We start from the raw sequence: 12768 nt of genomic DNA, 5'->3' as shown, positions 1-12768 counted from the left end.
ATTAGAAAAAAGTTTCTTGCAAATGCATAAATAGCAAAACCTATTAAGTTACTCCAAAATCCTTAGTTGACAATTATTTTTTTCAACTATGGGTAATTCAGGAAGAAACATGCATTTTTCAAAAACATGTATTAGGGTTACTTGTGCCTATACACATGAATATTATCCTGCCCTTATTAGACTGTTACCTTCTCAAAAATAAGAATTTTTTAAAAATCTTCCAAACCTAGCTGTTTTCACATGGATGCACTAAGTGTACACTGAACGTATAAATGAATGTAGAGTAGAAACTTTGTTCAATTACCTGTTGCAAATTATTTGGCAGCAAAGATTAATTTTACAGATTAGTGGAAGTAATAGATCCTACACATTCTAAGTGAAATTGACTGCTCTTTAGAAAAAGTCAGTCTTTTCCCTTCTCTGAAATAAAGAAATACTTAGGAAAGGATAAGTTGAGACCCAGGATCCTTAAAGGATCGTACCTTTCCATGTCTTGCCAATTCCAAACTACTATTTAAACCTGTTTTAAATCTTAGGTGAAAATACAGTTAAGAATTGCAAGACCCAAATCCTAAAAGCTTGTTTAACAGTGAACTATATTCTCGGAAGCTTCTGATATCCACTTTAAATTCAATAAGAGTAATTTATAAAAGAACTCCAAATGACTGAGCCAACCCTTCCCACCCTAAGGTGCCTATTTTCTCCTGGGTCAGAGGAGGGAAAACAGGCTGACACCAATTTGCTCCATAGAGCCTTTCATCTAAGAATTTCAAAACGCTTTAGAAAACTATATTAATTCTCCCAACCTACTTATAAAGTATTACTAAAACTATTTACAGGGATTTCTCAGGCGATAACAGCCTACACAACTTGCTCAGAGCAACAGAGCACATCAAGGCAAGTATCCTGTTAGTAAGTTGTGATTTCCAGTGTTGAATTTATTCTATGCAGGATCCCCATGAATCTTAATTAACATGTAACTTAGATAATCCTCAGAAAGGCAGACTTGCCTTACATTTTGCCTTTAGAACACAAGGTTTTAGATATTGCTACAAAGGAAAACAATCAAGCCTAATGATTTTCCCCTAAACATTTTAAGAATGGGATGACTATGCTGGTCAATCTTTAAATTATTAAACAACCATTTTCTAACATAAGGTTCAACTGCTACCAGTAATTACTTAAATGCAGCTTAAAGAGAAGGAATAGCACTATATAATTTTAAATTATACTGGTAAATTTCTCTATGACTAGGAATAGAAAGCAAAAGTACACTGGTACTTCAAAGAAATCAGGAAGGTTTACCTTCCTGCAGCAAGACTAGTCCAGGTAACCAAGAGACACAAATTGGCCTCAGAGATAATTTAGATCCTCTTTTCCCCCTTTTTCTTCTTTCTTCTCTCAAGAGTTGCTGCCCACAGCTCAATATAACCTTCCATTTCCTTTCTCCTATTCACCTATATCATTTTTCAGTCCCTTTTCTTGCAGTTCAGATTAATTCCAAGCATTCTTAAGCTCTTTCTACAACCCCTCCTGCTCAACACAAACATGACAGGCTGGATGACAAAGGTTACAGGCCTCTCTACGGCCAAAGAAGGAAAGAACTTTGATAATAGGGTCCACTATTCTTTCTCAGTGGGGTTTTTACCACATGACTAATCTATACCAAAAGCTAGGAACGAGTCACATTTGAGCACCACACTCTAAGAGATACACTTCTGCTATCAGCTACCTCCCCAAACTTAACTGTTCCTTCTTTCATAGCAGCTTATCTCCACTCATACCACCAGGATATCTGTTTAATACTGAGCTTTGAAGAAATGTTCTAAAAGTCCTAGTTTGATTTGCCAGAGTAGCAAGGTATCAGATATAGTTCCACTCTGATCTTAATTTTCTTTAAAGCTATGTTGTGTATATATTTTTGCTTTTTAAACATTTTTTAGTTTTTTTTTTAGTATTTTAGTATTAAAGGTAAACTTTGCTACAATCAAGACAGATATCTGTGTTTTTAAAATGAGTTTCTAAAAAGACCCTGGACTGTGAGAGAAGACAAATCTGGGTTCCAATCTTGATCTATTAGCTACTAATATTATCTTATGTTAATATTATCTTAGGAAGCTTGCTTAACCTCACAGCCTCCAGTGTTCTCATTTGAGAGATGGGATAGTAGTACACTGAACCCTTGAAAAACACAGGTTTGGACTGCACGGGTCCATTAATACCAAATGAGGGGCAAAAATACAGTATTTGCCGGATGTGAAACTCTGGAATACAGAGAACAGACTTTTCATATACATGGGTTTTGCAGGGATGACTTCTGGACTTGACTATGCATAGATGTGGACATACTCAGGGGTCCTGGAACCAATCCCCTGAGTATACCAAGGGACAACTGTACTTACATCATACAATTAACTATACTGAATGAGAATTATGTAATGGACCTGACAGTTTTCAACTACTGAACAGGTAGGTACTTAGTAAATCATAAACTATCCCAAAGATAGACATTGTAAAAAAAAAAAAAAAAAAATCATACACAAATCACTAGTTTCACTTTTGGATACTGCTTTAGGAACAGAAAAGTATTTTTAAAGGTTACATCAGGAGGAATACAGGAATAATATTCCACTGTAACAAATGCCAGTGAAAAGAAATATGCCATATAACAAAATAAAAAAAAATCTAAGGTTTCAACTAGTGAAAGTGTATATAGTATACTCTGAAGGGTCAATATTACTACCAGATAGTCTGAAGCAAGTAATCTGAATGTATATGCAAGTTTATTTAAGTGCATTTTTCTCATGATTGGTTCCTTGGATTTTAGTAGATTCTTTAAAAAGTCCAGTATTCAAAAGAGGCTAAGAATAACAGCTCTATTCAAATAAGATGGCATTGGCCGGGCGCGGTGGCTCACGCCTGTAATCCTAGCACTCTGGGAGGCCGAGGTGGGCGGATCGTTTGAGCTCAGGAGTTCAAGACCAGCCTGAGCAAGAGCGAGACCCCATCTCTACTAAAAAATAGAAAGAAATTATACGGACAACTAAAAATATATATAGAAAAAATTAGCCGGGCATGGTGGTGCATGCCTGTAGTCCCAGCTACTCGGGAGGCTGAGACAGGAGGATCGCTTGAGCTCAGGAGTTTGAGGTTGCTGTGAGCTAGGCTGACGCCACAGCACTCACTCTAGCCTGGGCAACAGAGTGAGACTCTGTCTCAAAAAAAAAAAAAAAAAAATAAGATGGCATTAATAGTACTGAAGTTAAAGATAAAATAAAAGTCAAGTTCCACTAAATAATCTGGACTTACACATTGAAATACTTTAGAGTATACATAGATCTCCACCCTTGCTCTGTGGTCAAGTCATACATTTAATGACACTTAGAAACCTCAGTACTGGCTGACTTGCCAAGCCTCAAGAATATAAACAAAGGTGTGAGAAGAAGAGACTAGAACCTTTCAGGTTAAGGAGCCCCAACAACACCTCAGAAGTCTGCAATGACCAGGAACATCATTTTGATAGACTGGGAGAGTAGGAAAACACTAGGTATGAGCTATTCAAAGAAGTCATGTTGAAGGAACTCAGCTCTGGAGGCCAGGGTTCAAATCAAAAACGTCTCTTTTATTACTTTCTACTTAGTTCGTAACATGAATCTATTGGATGTCTCACTCTGCCATAGAGTGGTTGTGACCATTTTTTAAAAATCATACATAAACCTTTATTGACATGTATTTTTAAATATGTACATTGCCCTATAGACTTGTGGTAGAGACAACAAAGATAGTGCCTAGCCTAATGTCAACAACACTTAATGAATAGTAGCTAACTAGACATGATGTGACTTTCTTCCCAACCCACTTTGACACACTTGCATAAAATGCTGAAAGCAGACAATGTTGCTATCATATAGCTTTTAAAATTCTGAACTGCTTTATAATATGCTGCCTAGAATCACTTCTGAACAACTTAGATCTTGGTCCCTGATAGAGTCAGCCTATCTTCAATAAATCAGACATCCTATAGCTAAATCTTTCACTTAAGTGAGTCTCTTCTGACACTAGCACCAGCCATTCACTCGACAAATATTAATATTTACCAAATGCATACTAGGTATTAAAAAACACATGGAAATACAAACATGTATCATTCTTCTCCTAAAGGAACCTACAATTTAATAGGCACAAAGGAATGCAGTTCCATTCAGCAAGCATTTAATGAATGAATGCCTACTATATGCTAGCACTATGCTAGGAATACCAAGATTTGAAAGGGCTTGACCCTGAATCATGAACACACAATGGCATCAAGGAGACAGGCATGTACCTCTATAGCAATAACACAAAGGCAAGTGCCATAAGTATGAGTACACCACACTGAGCTTTGCAGACAAGCAGGCCTGGGTCCCAGTCTGTAAAACTGGAAAATTCCACCTCCTTCATAGGACCATTGTGAGGATTTAACCAACTAAGTATTACAACTAAGTATAACAGGCATTTGATAAATGGTAGTTATTAACAGGCATGTTCACATAGGTATCTGCTGACCTCAAACATATTCCTGGGACCACAGGCACAAAGTTTAAGACTAGCTCTCCAACCTCAATATGTAAGGCAAAAAATTATCATTGTCAGGATTCCTCCTTTCCCAAAGATAAGGATTTGTAGGAGTGAGGGGGAAGCACAAAGGAGGAAAGGAATGGCCAAATCTGACCTTGTACTCCGAACAGCTGGAAAAGTGGGTTTGGGCAGGAAGAGAAGACAGGAATTGAAAGAACAGAACAGAAGAGGAAAATTTTAGGGATGACAGCTAACAGTATTCCCAGGAGATTCCAGTGAATGAGGGAACAGAGCAGGAGATAATCAGAAAAGCCGGTTAAGGCCAGCCCCTGGAGGGCACTGAATACCCACCTACAGACTGTGCACTTCATCCTGGATGCAGATCTGGGGGCAGTGACGTAGCAATCAGGAAGATGACCCTGGCAGTAGATGAACTGGAAGAGGAGGGAGATTGGAAGTGGGAGGCCAGTTAGAGATTGTTGAGATGGTTTAGGCAAAAGGAAATGAGTACCCTAGTCCAGCAAGAGTAAACAGAGGCAGCAGGCTGATGCCTAAACAGTCAGGCCCTGGTGAATAAATAGGAGAAGAGAGAAGAAATCTGAAGCCTGGACAACCAGAATAGTGTTGCTACTGTAAAAGAACAGATACACACCAAACAAAGATGTTTGTGTTGTTACTTGGTAGAAGTGGGAAGAAGGGACATTGAGTGTTAACATGGATTCATAATCAGTAAAATTCTACTATAGTCAGCACCAGATGAATTTATTTGCAATCCTAACCATCTGTGCTTCTTTTAAATCTTGGTAGTCCTTATCTCTTATCTTCTCCTAACTAAAGCCAGAAAACCTGTTTACTTCCCTCATCTTCAAAGCAATCCTCCTATCTGCCTCAGGCCTCAACCTTACACAGCTCAAAAGCAGATACATTACTCATCCTCCCAAGTTCAAGGGATTCTCTCAGAGGAAAGACACAAAAGAAACTGAGTCTCCTGTCAAGTTTTGGTAGTTTGGTACAGTAATAAGAAAGAAAATTGGAAGAGTTATTCAATTACTACTCGTTTCCTGATGTCTATTCAGTAAAGAGTCTAGTTTCTGGTAACTTTAGAAGTTAGGCTTGAAAGGAGACCTGCCTTTGTTTCAGTGTCAAGGCTTCTGGAACATGGGGCCACCAAGCCTGACTACAGCATGACAACACCTCAGCTCTTATCAAAACTGTCTGCATTAATTCACCTGGTTGTAAATCATGCATGGTTTTGTGTCTGTCACCTCTCCTATTATTGCCCTGAAGAAATTATTTAAACACTGAGTTGCCAGTTTTATCTCCCAAGATTATTTCAAACTACTAAAGTCTTAACTATGTCTAACAATGTTCCAGTAAGTACTTTTTCATTCACTTTGCTTTTCCTCTTAGTACTACCAGTAGGTATCTATATTCAAGTTGTTTCAAAACTCTAGAATCTCTGTCAGAGACACTGACTTACATATAAGACAGGTTCCCTATAAGAATACTGGAATTTTGCCTTAAAAACCAAGACATTTATGAAAGCCAGAAGTCTTTGAGCAGTAGGAACTCTATTCTTAGTTCTTAGAATTTAGTAGCTCCCTACTTCCAATTTTACACATGGACATACAAGACCTGGCCACAAATAGCATATTTCCCTCCTTTCACAGGTATTGATTAAAAAAAAAAAAAAAAAAAGTAGTGTATGTCCCTATTTTTCTATTCAGTGTTAAAGTGTTCAATATAAAGTGTTATTCCCCATGCTGTTTTCTAACTAATATCTTCTGGGTATTAAACAGTAGTCCTTTGTTTTCCCCAATTCTAATTATTTTATCAATTAATCTTGACCAAACTACCTTACACTTTAAAATAGTCTCAAACTTGATATTCATCCTACAAATTAATGGAGGGAGCTTGGCGGGGGGGGGAGCCAAAAAGGCAGATTCCTAACCCCTTCCAGAGGGTCTACCTCAGAAGAAGTTGGGCAGAGCCTAGGCATGCTTATATTAGAAGCACTCTAGTGGATTCTGCGCAGGTGGTCTGTAGACTACACCTTTTTGAAACACTCTTCTGGAAAGCCTTCTTCCTTTAAGGAATGACCTAGGCTCACCAGTTCCTTCCAGTCTTCTATAGACAAGGGAAAATGAAGTAGATTTTGCTGTTTTTTTTTTATTGGGGGAAAAGGGAAATAAGGGAAGAGACAATAAAGAGGAGAAAGGAAAAGGACATTTTAAAGAGGTCTGTCTCCATCATTTATGTTGCAATTAAAGTATGAAACTTTAACCTTTTTTTTTTTAAGTGTGGGCTGTAGGATTATAATACTAACTCCATTCACACTCTGTTCTCCACTAAATGCCTTTCTCCACTCAAACCCACTGTTCCCTGAAGATTTTCAAAACCCACCATTTAGCCTCAAATGTCGGCGGCAACAATTAGCTGAAAACTCACAAACCTTTCAAACCAATAGCCTTTACCTGTTGTGTCTCTTCTTCCATTTCTTAGCACATATTAAAAACCAAAAATAAATCAAATGATACAAAATAGAAGAAGTTGACTTAAGAGATGTGCTAAATGATTTATTTTAAGCATATCTTGTTGGTTCACTTTTCATTCATGGCACTGGCCCTCACTAAATGCCTGAAATTAACTATGATCATATGGAATTGAAAACATCACCCTTTCTCAATAAAGTGAGCTCCAAAGCTTATAAAAAGAGTGACTCTTTTTATTCCCATTACCGTTAAAACCAGGAACATCAGTAGCATTGTATAAAGATCAAATGCCCATATAACTTTTAAAATGTAAACTTACAACACAGGTGAAGGGAACAGAATAATCAGACAGGAAGGAATATTAATAGACCTTTGTCTCATTTTACTTGCAAACTAAAGGTCTGAGTAACACAATATATTTTAACTACAGCTAAAAGCCTTTGTATCCCCTTTAATTATTTTTCCATTAATTTGCTATGTCTTTGAAGTCTAGCTTCATTTCCTATAACCATTTTTCAAAAAGATAAATACTTTTAGAAGCAAGAAAAGGTAAATAAAAATGCAAACTAACTATTAATATCCTTCCTAAGGTGCACTCATCTAAATGTATTTTTTACGTTTAACCCAGGCCTCAGCTTTACTTCTAAGATAGCAATGTTCAAGTATGAGTTTCACTTCTTAAAAATTCACACAGATAAGTAGGTAAGGACAAATACATAATTTGCAAAACTCGGATGGATCAAGGTGATGGGATTATGGAAGCTGGTGATCAACTACACATGATGCAGAGCATCATCCAGGTTGTCCTATCCCATTAAACATTCACCTAGCCTCCCAGCATTTTTACGATATTGCAGGTGCAGTCCCAAGGAAAGATTTCTGCCATGCCTGCCACCAGCCAAAGGGAAGATTGCTTTTCTTTTTTCCCCTCCACCCAATTGTTAACTCTGGGCTAGAAAAAGAGACATGTGAAGGAAGTTCCCAGGTTGCTCTTCTTAGAGCCTGGGGGTTTTGGGTCCTGCATCCCTCAGAAAATTAGAAGAAGACAGGGCCCACTTGGCGAAGATAAGCACTTCCTGATCCTTTCTCTTAGTATTTTCCCTAAACAATTAACGTTCAGCAATTACATTGCTACTAAAAATTTCTATTTACCTTTCTGGGAGGGAAAGAGGAAGGTGATATAGAAAGGAAAAGAACATTTTTTAAAAGTTAATTTAAAAAATGAAAATAGTTAAAAATTTCCTTTCAAGCTTCCCAACTGTGATATTTGCCCATCGTCTGATCAACTCTGATTAGCATGTGAGCTAGCCCATGAGCGTTTCTGGTCATTTTCTAACGCTGTGCTCCATTTGGGGGTTCACTCACATCCACGCTGGCTTTAAAAGGAAAGGCTGCCAACACGCCGGCCTCGATAAGCTCACTCCCAGTTTAAAGGACACGTTACTTATCTTACCTTCAAGACTGAGCCATGGCCGCCTATCTTTCTCTGTTTCACAAACACAATCGGCACGTCGGTCTCCGCCGTCAATTCCGAGAGCGCTGCTTCCAGGCCCTGACGGTCTTCTGTGGCACAAAAGCAGAGTGGAGCGTGTAAGGTCTTCCTCCCAGACGGCCCGGCGGGAACTGCGCAGGGGCGGGGCTTCCGTCCGGGACCAGCAGCCACTGACTCTGCCCGCGGGCGGCTGCTTTGCAAGTTAGCATGACTTGCTCCATTTCTGACAATGACTAAAACCCACCATCAAGCTTGGCTTGGACTCTAGCCCCGGCAAATCTGCACACTAGCAGAAAACAGGGCCTCCAGGCTAGCCATGAACGTCAGAGTTCTGGTCGGAGTTAAATCACTGCAAGACCCCGCTAAAATTAAACGTCCTACTTTTCCAGTAAACACAGAATTCAGAAAAGCTTCAAAATAAAAAAAGGTTAAGACACAGGTATCTCAGCTTTCACAAAACACCTCCCAATTTGATCTTGCTTTGAATTCTGCATCTATACAAAATGCCAAAATCCAACTTCCAATGTTTCCTTTAAATTTGAAACCATGGGGCAAAATTAAGAACACTCTGCCATAGGGTGCTTTTAAAAAAGAATCCTGAAGCAATATGCAACACTCTAGATGAGAGAGGGAACTAATGATCCAGTTTCACAAAGGGGTTAACTCAGTAGAGAATGAGTCAGTGACAATTAAAAACAGACTCCACGCTGACATCAGGACCATTCATGAGACAAAAATCACACTAACACTCAAAAATATAGTTGTTTAATAGCAATGATAATAGCAGCTAACATTTCTATACTTCTTTGCATATATTTATAATTAATCTTCATTTATAAGTATTACCAGGTCCACTTCAGACAGGGAAACTGAGGCACAGAAACTCTAAGTAACTTGCCCAAGGTCAACAGCAGAGGCAGGACTCAAACCCAGAGAGTGTGGTCTATGCTCTTAATCATCCTTTACTGCCTGACGTAGTGAGGAAGGCACTGGGTTCTGGCTTTAGCTGCCCTATTTAACAGCCTGTGTCACACTGGGCAAGCCACTTTATTTTACCAAGCCTTGCTTTCCCCACTTGTAAAACATGGAAATTACACATGCTTTGCCAACCTCTCAGGATTTCTCAGGATCAAATGGTGCGAAAATTCCTGGAAAGATATTCTTATACACTTACAATTTCCAATACTGTCAAGGATCTGTCAATCTATTCAGCACATTGTCATTTACATTTCAAGACTCATGCTCTAAGAAGTGTTACAAAAACCTGTTTTCTCAGACATTCTGCAAAATGTCCCCATAAAGAGCAAGAGGAAGGAAACCACCAGCCGACAGAGGGCCGGCCTCGCCTACCACATGCTGAAGCTTTATGTGACCGGGGAAAACGCTCGTGCTGCCAAAAAGCTCAATCGGTTTAGAAAACTCTCACTCCCTTACCCTTACTCAGACACACCCTAAAACATCACTCCTTCCCCTGGATTCCTCGTGCACCTCTCAGGCGCAATGTTCTCGTCCCCCACCAGCAAACCGTCCCTGGCGTGCTCCCAGCCTAAGGCTCGCAGCTGTTTTCACCTGACGCAGAGCTTACATGAATGCGAGAATGATCCAGCCATGAGGATCTGCAGGGGTCCCTCCACGTTTTGCTCCGCCGCAAATGCCCGACTGAAAGAAACCGAGGTGAAAGGGATGCTGGTTCCTAATGGCTACGAGAAGCCACGCCCTGCTCTGAGGGGGGCGGGCAAACTGCCAGAGTCAGAATGACAAAGCAAAAATCCACTCCTCGTGCAGCCCTGGCAACCTATGCCGATCGGTTTAGCAAAGTGAGAGCTCCTAATTGGGTGACACCACATCCTCTGTCTGCTCTTAGCCGCCCGCAACCCAACTACAGGACAAAAACAATTTAAGGAAAGTTTGGAACCAAAACAAGAAAAAGGGTGTGTTTTAAACTGAAGAAACTGGACGATGCCCTAAGGCAGTAGTTCCATAACTCTGCTGCCCTTTGTAATCACGTGAGGATCTTTAGACGACTGATGCCTGGCTCCCACGCCCAGACATTCTGATGTCATTGATGTGAGTGAGGTGTGACCTGGGCATCTGACTTTTCAAAAACTCCAAAGGTGATTCTAGTTGGCAGTAAAGTTTGGGACCAACTGCCCTAAGGTAATGCATTAGTCAGTTTGGCAATTCCCTAAAGGAAGTTACTAGGCTTTTTAAAAGAAACATCTAGTTCATCCTGACTAATCTTGAAAAGAAATGACAAATTCTCAGCAACTCATAACTTCTCCCTAGAGTACTTCCTCCTTATCCCACTCAGGTTTTAGTTTGTCTTGTTTGAGAAAAACTGAGAGTGTATTTAACTCCAGCCATGCCAAGCCACCTGCAGCTGCCAAGGTGAGCCATGCTCTCTCATGCTTCTTTGCTCTTCCTCATGTTCTTACTCAGAACCATGCACTAGTAGGTGGCTATGAATATTTGCTGAATAAATAAATAAATAAATAAATGTCTTTCCCACTTCTTTGGATAATGCCTGACTGAAGCACATTCAGGTGAAAAAGTTACTGGCTCCTAAAGGCTAACAGAAGCCACACCACCTCTGAACAAGCTGGCAACCACTGCCTGCTCCTTCCAGCCCCTTCCACAGTGAAACTCAGGCTTGGTTTAGCCTTCTCACCTTCTAAATGTACACACACACTCACACACTAAACTGGCACTTCACCTGAATGGTGATTATTTATGTGAGTGCCTCTCCTGATTCTGGGGTCCCTAGAACAGAGTATGGGTCTGTTTCCTAACACGTGTGTTTTCAGGAAAAAATGTGATTTAAGGAGCAAAGAATGAAAAACGTAGGGGGGAAAAAAAGCTGGGACTAAGGGAGAACACGGAACATTTACTCCTGGCTCCCAAACCAAGCTCTGTATTAACCATTTTATATGCCTTATCTCATTTAAGCTACACAATAACCACCCATGAACCAGGGTCATGAACTCCTCATTCTTAAAAATATATAGAAAATACATCTTATTTCAAAAACATGACTTAGGATAGAAACCTTTAAATCATTTAACTTGAAGTAATGTGCTGACAGCAAGTGATAAGGATTGATTTCAGGAGCCTTGCCATTGAAAGCATCTTATATAGTGACTATACTTAGTATTTTCTAACAGCATTCCAGAAAAAGCTAGATAAGGCATTTTAACTTCACACTGTTCTTAAGTGAGAAAATTATAGCTCAAATCCCTAGAGTAGCTCCATGACATATTTTTTAAGTTAAAAAAAAATCACCATTTTAAAAAACATCTTTACTTTTCTTTCAAACCCTTTTGCTGCTACTAAGGGCCCAGATGTCTTACCCTTGTCACCAAATATAGACAGAGAACTCCTTAGTTCTATTTAATTGCTGGTTAATGGAAGAAGAGCTGCATCTTCCACCATTTCTCATCCTGCAGCATCTGTTCTAATCATACATCTTACGTCTCTTGACTGGGCTCGTTATTCTCCCTGATCAAATTATCTTCCTTCTCTGAAGGCCAATCCAAAGGTCATCTGAAATGTCACCTTCCTGGGACTCTGGGACATACAGAGAAAATTTAAGTTCTCTATACCAATGAGTATGGATATGTGAGGATTGATGTGCCACTAATGATATTGTACAAATGACCATGAATGATACCCAGTTACATTTGGGTGGCAGGATCCTGGGACTGGGATGGCCTCATGAGGCTGCCGGATTGTTTTAGGAGCTTTAAAAGGGCTCTCCTGCCCTATGTGATGGGAGCTTAGCAGGAGACTTGTGAAACCTGCAATTGGATAGATTTGCAAACAACAGGTTACTTATCTAAGGTCCCTAACAATGGCAGGGTTCTATCTCATCTGAAAACAGATGGCAAAGCTCTTGTACAGGGCCCTTAAAGGGACAGATGTGAAGCCCCTGATCTGGGCCGCAGGCTGTCAAAACACCTTTGAAAAACTAAAGCAGAGCCTTATGACTGCCCCACTTTGGGGTTGCCTAACTCACAAAAGAATTTAAATGATGCAAAAACAAGGAATAAGCCTTGGAGCCTTGGTATAGATACTGAGAGACATCCCATGGCCAGTGACATATTTGTCAGAGCCACTGAGCAATACTACAAGTCACGACCATGGCACGGTCACCTGGGACTTTAGCCCAAAAAGCTGAGCTAATTGCTTTAACCAGAACTCTTCAGTTATCCGGAGGGAAAAGGATAACTA

The 12768-nt window shown here is 39.8% G+C and overlaps 1 protein-coding gene across 1 annotated transcript in view; it reads right to left on the bottom strand.

Moving 5' to 3' along the window:
• Positions 1-8627, bottom strand: part of TXNRD1 (thioredoxin reductase 1) — a 52284-nt gene extending 43657 nt beyond the window's left edge. Inside the window, exon 1 of the mRNA XM_069491343.1 lies at positions 8503-8627. The gene's annotated coding sequence lies outside the window, so the exon portion shown is untranslated. The remainder of the gene's footprint in view (positions 1-8502) is intronic.
• Between the last annotated feature and the right edge of the window lie 4141 nt (positions 8628-12768).

This window comes from Eulemur rufifrons, chromosome 16 (assembly GCF_041146395.1).
Source record: "Eulemur rufifrons isolate Redbay chromosome 16, OSU_ERuf_1, whole genome shotgun sequence".
Taxonomy (NCBI): domain Eukaryota; kingdom Metazoa; phylum Chordata; class Mammalia; order Primates; family Lemuridae; genus Eulemur; species Eulemur rufifrons.
Note: the sequence above shows the minus strand (reverse complement) of the source record. Positions and strands in the feature narration are given on the sequence as shown.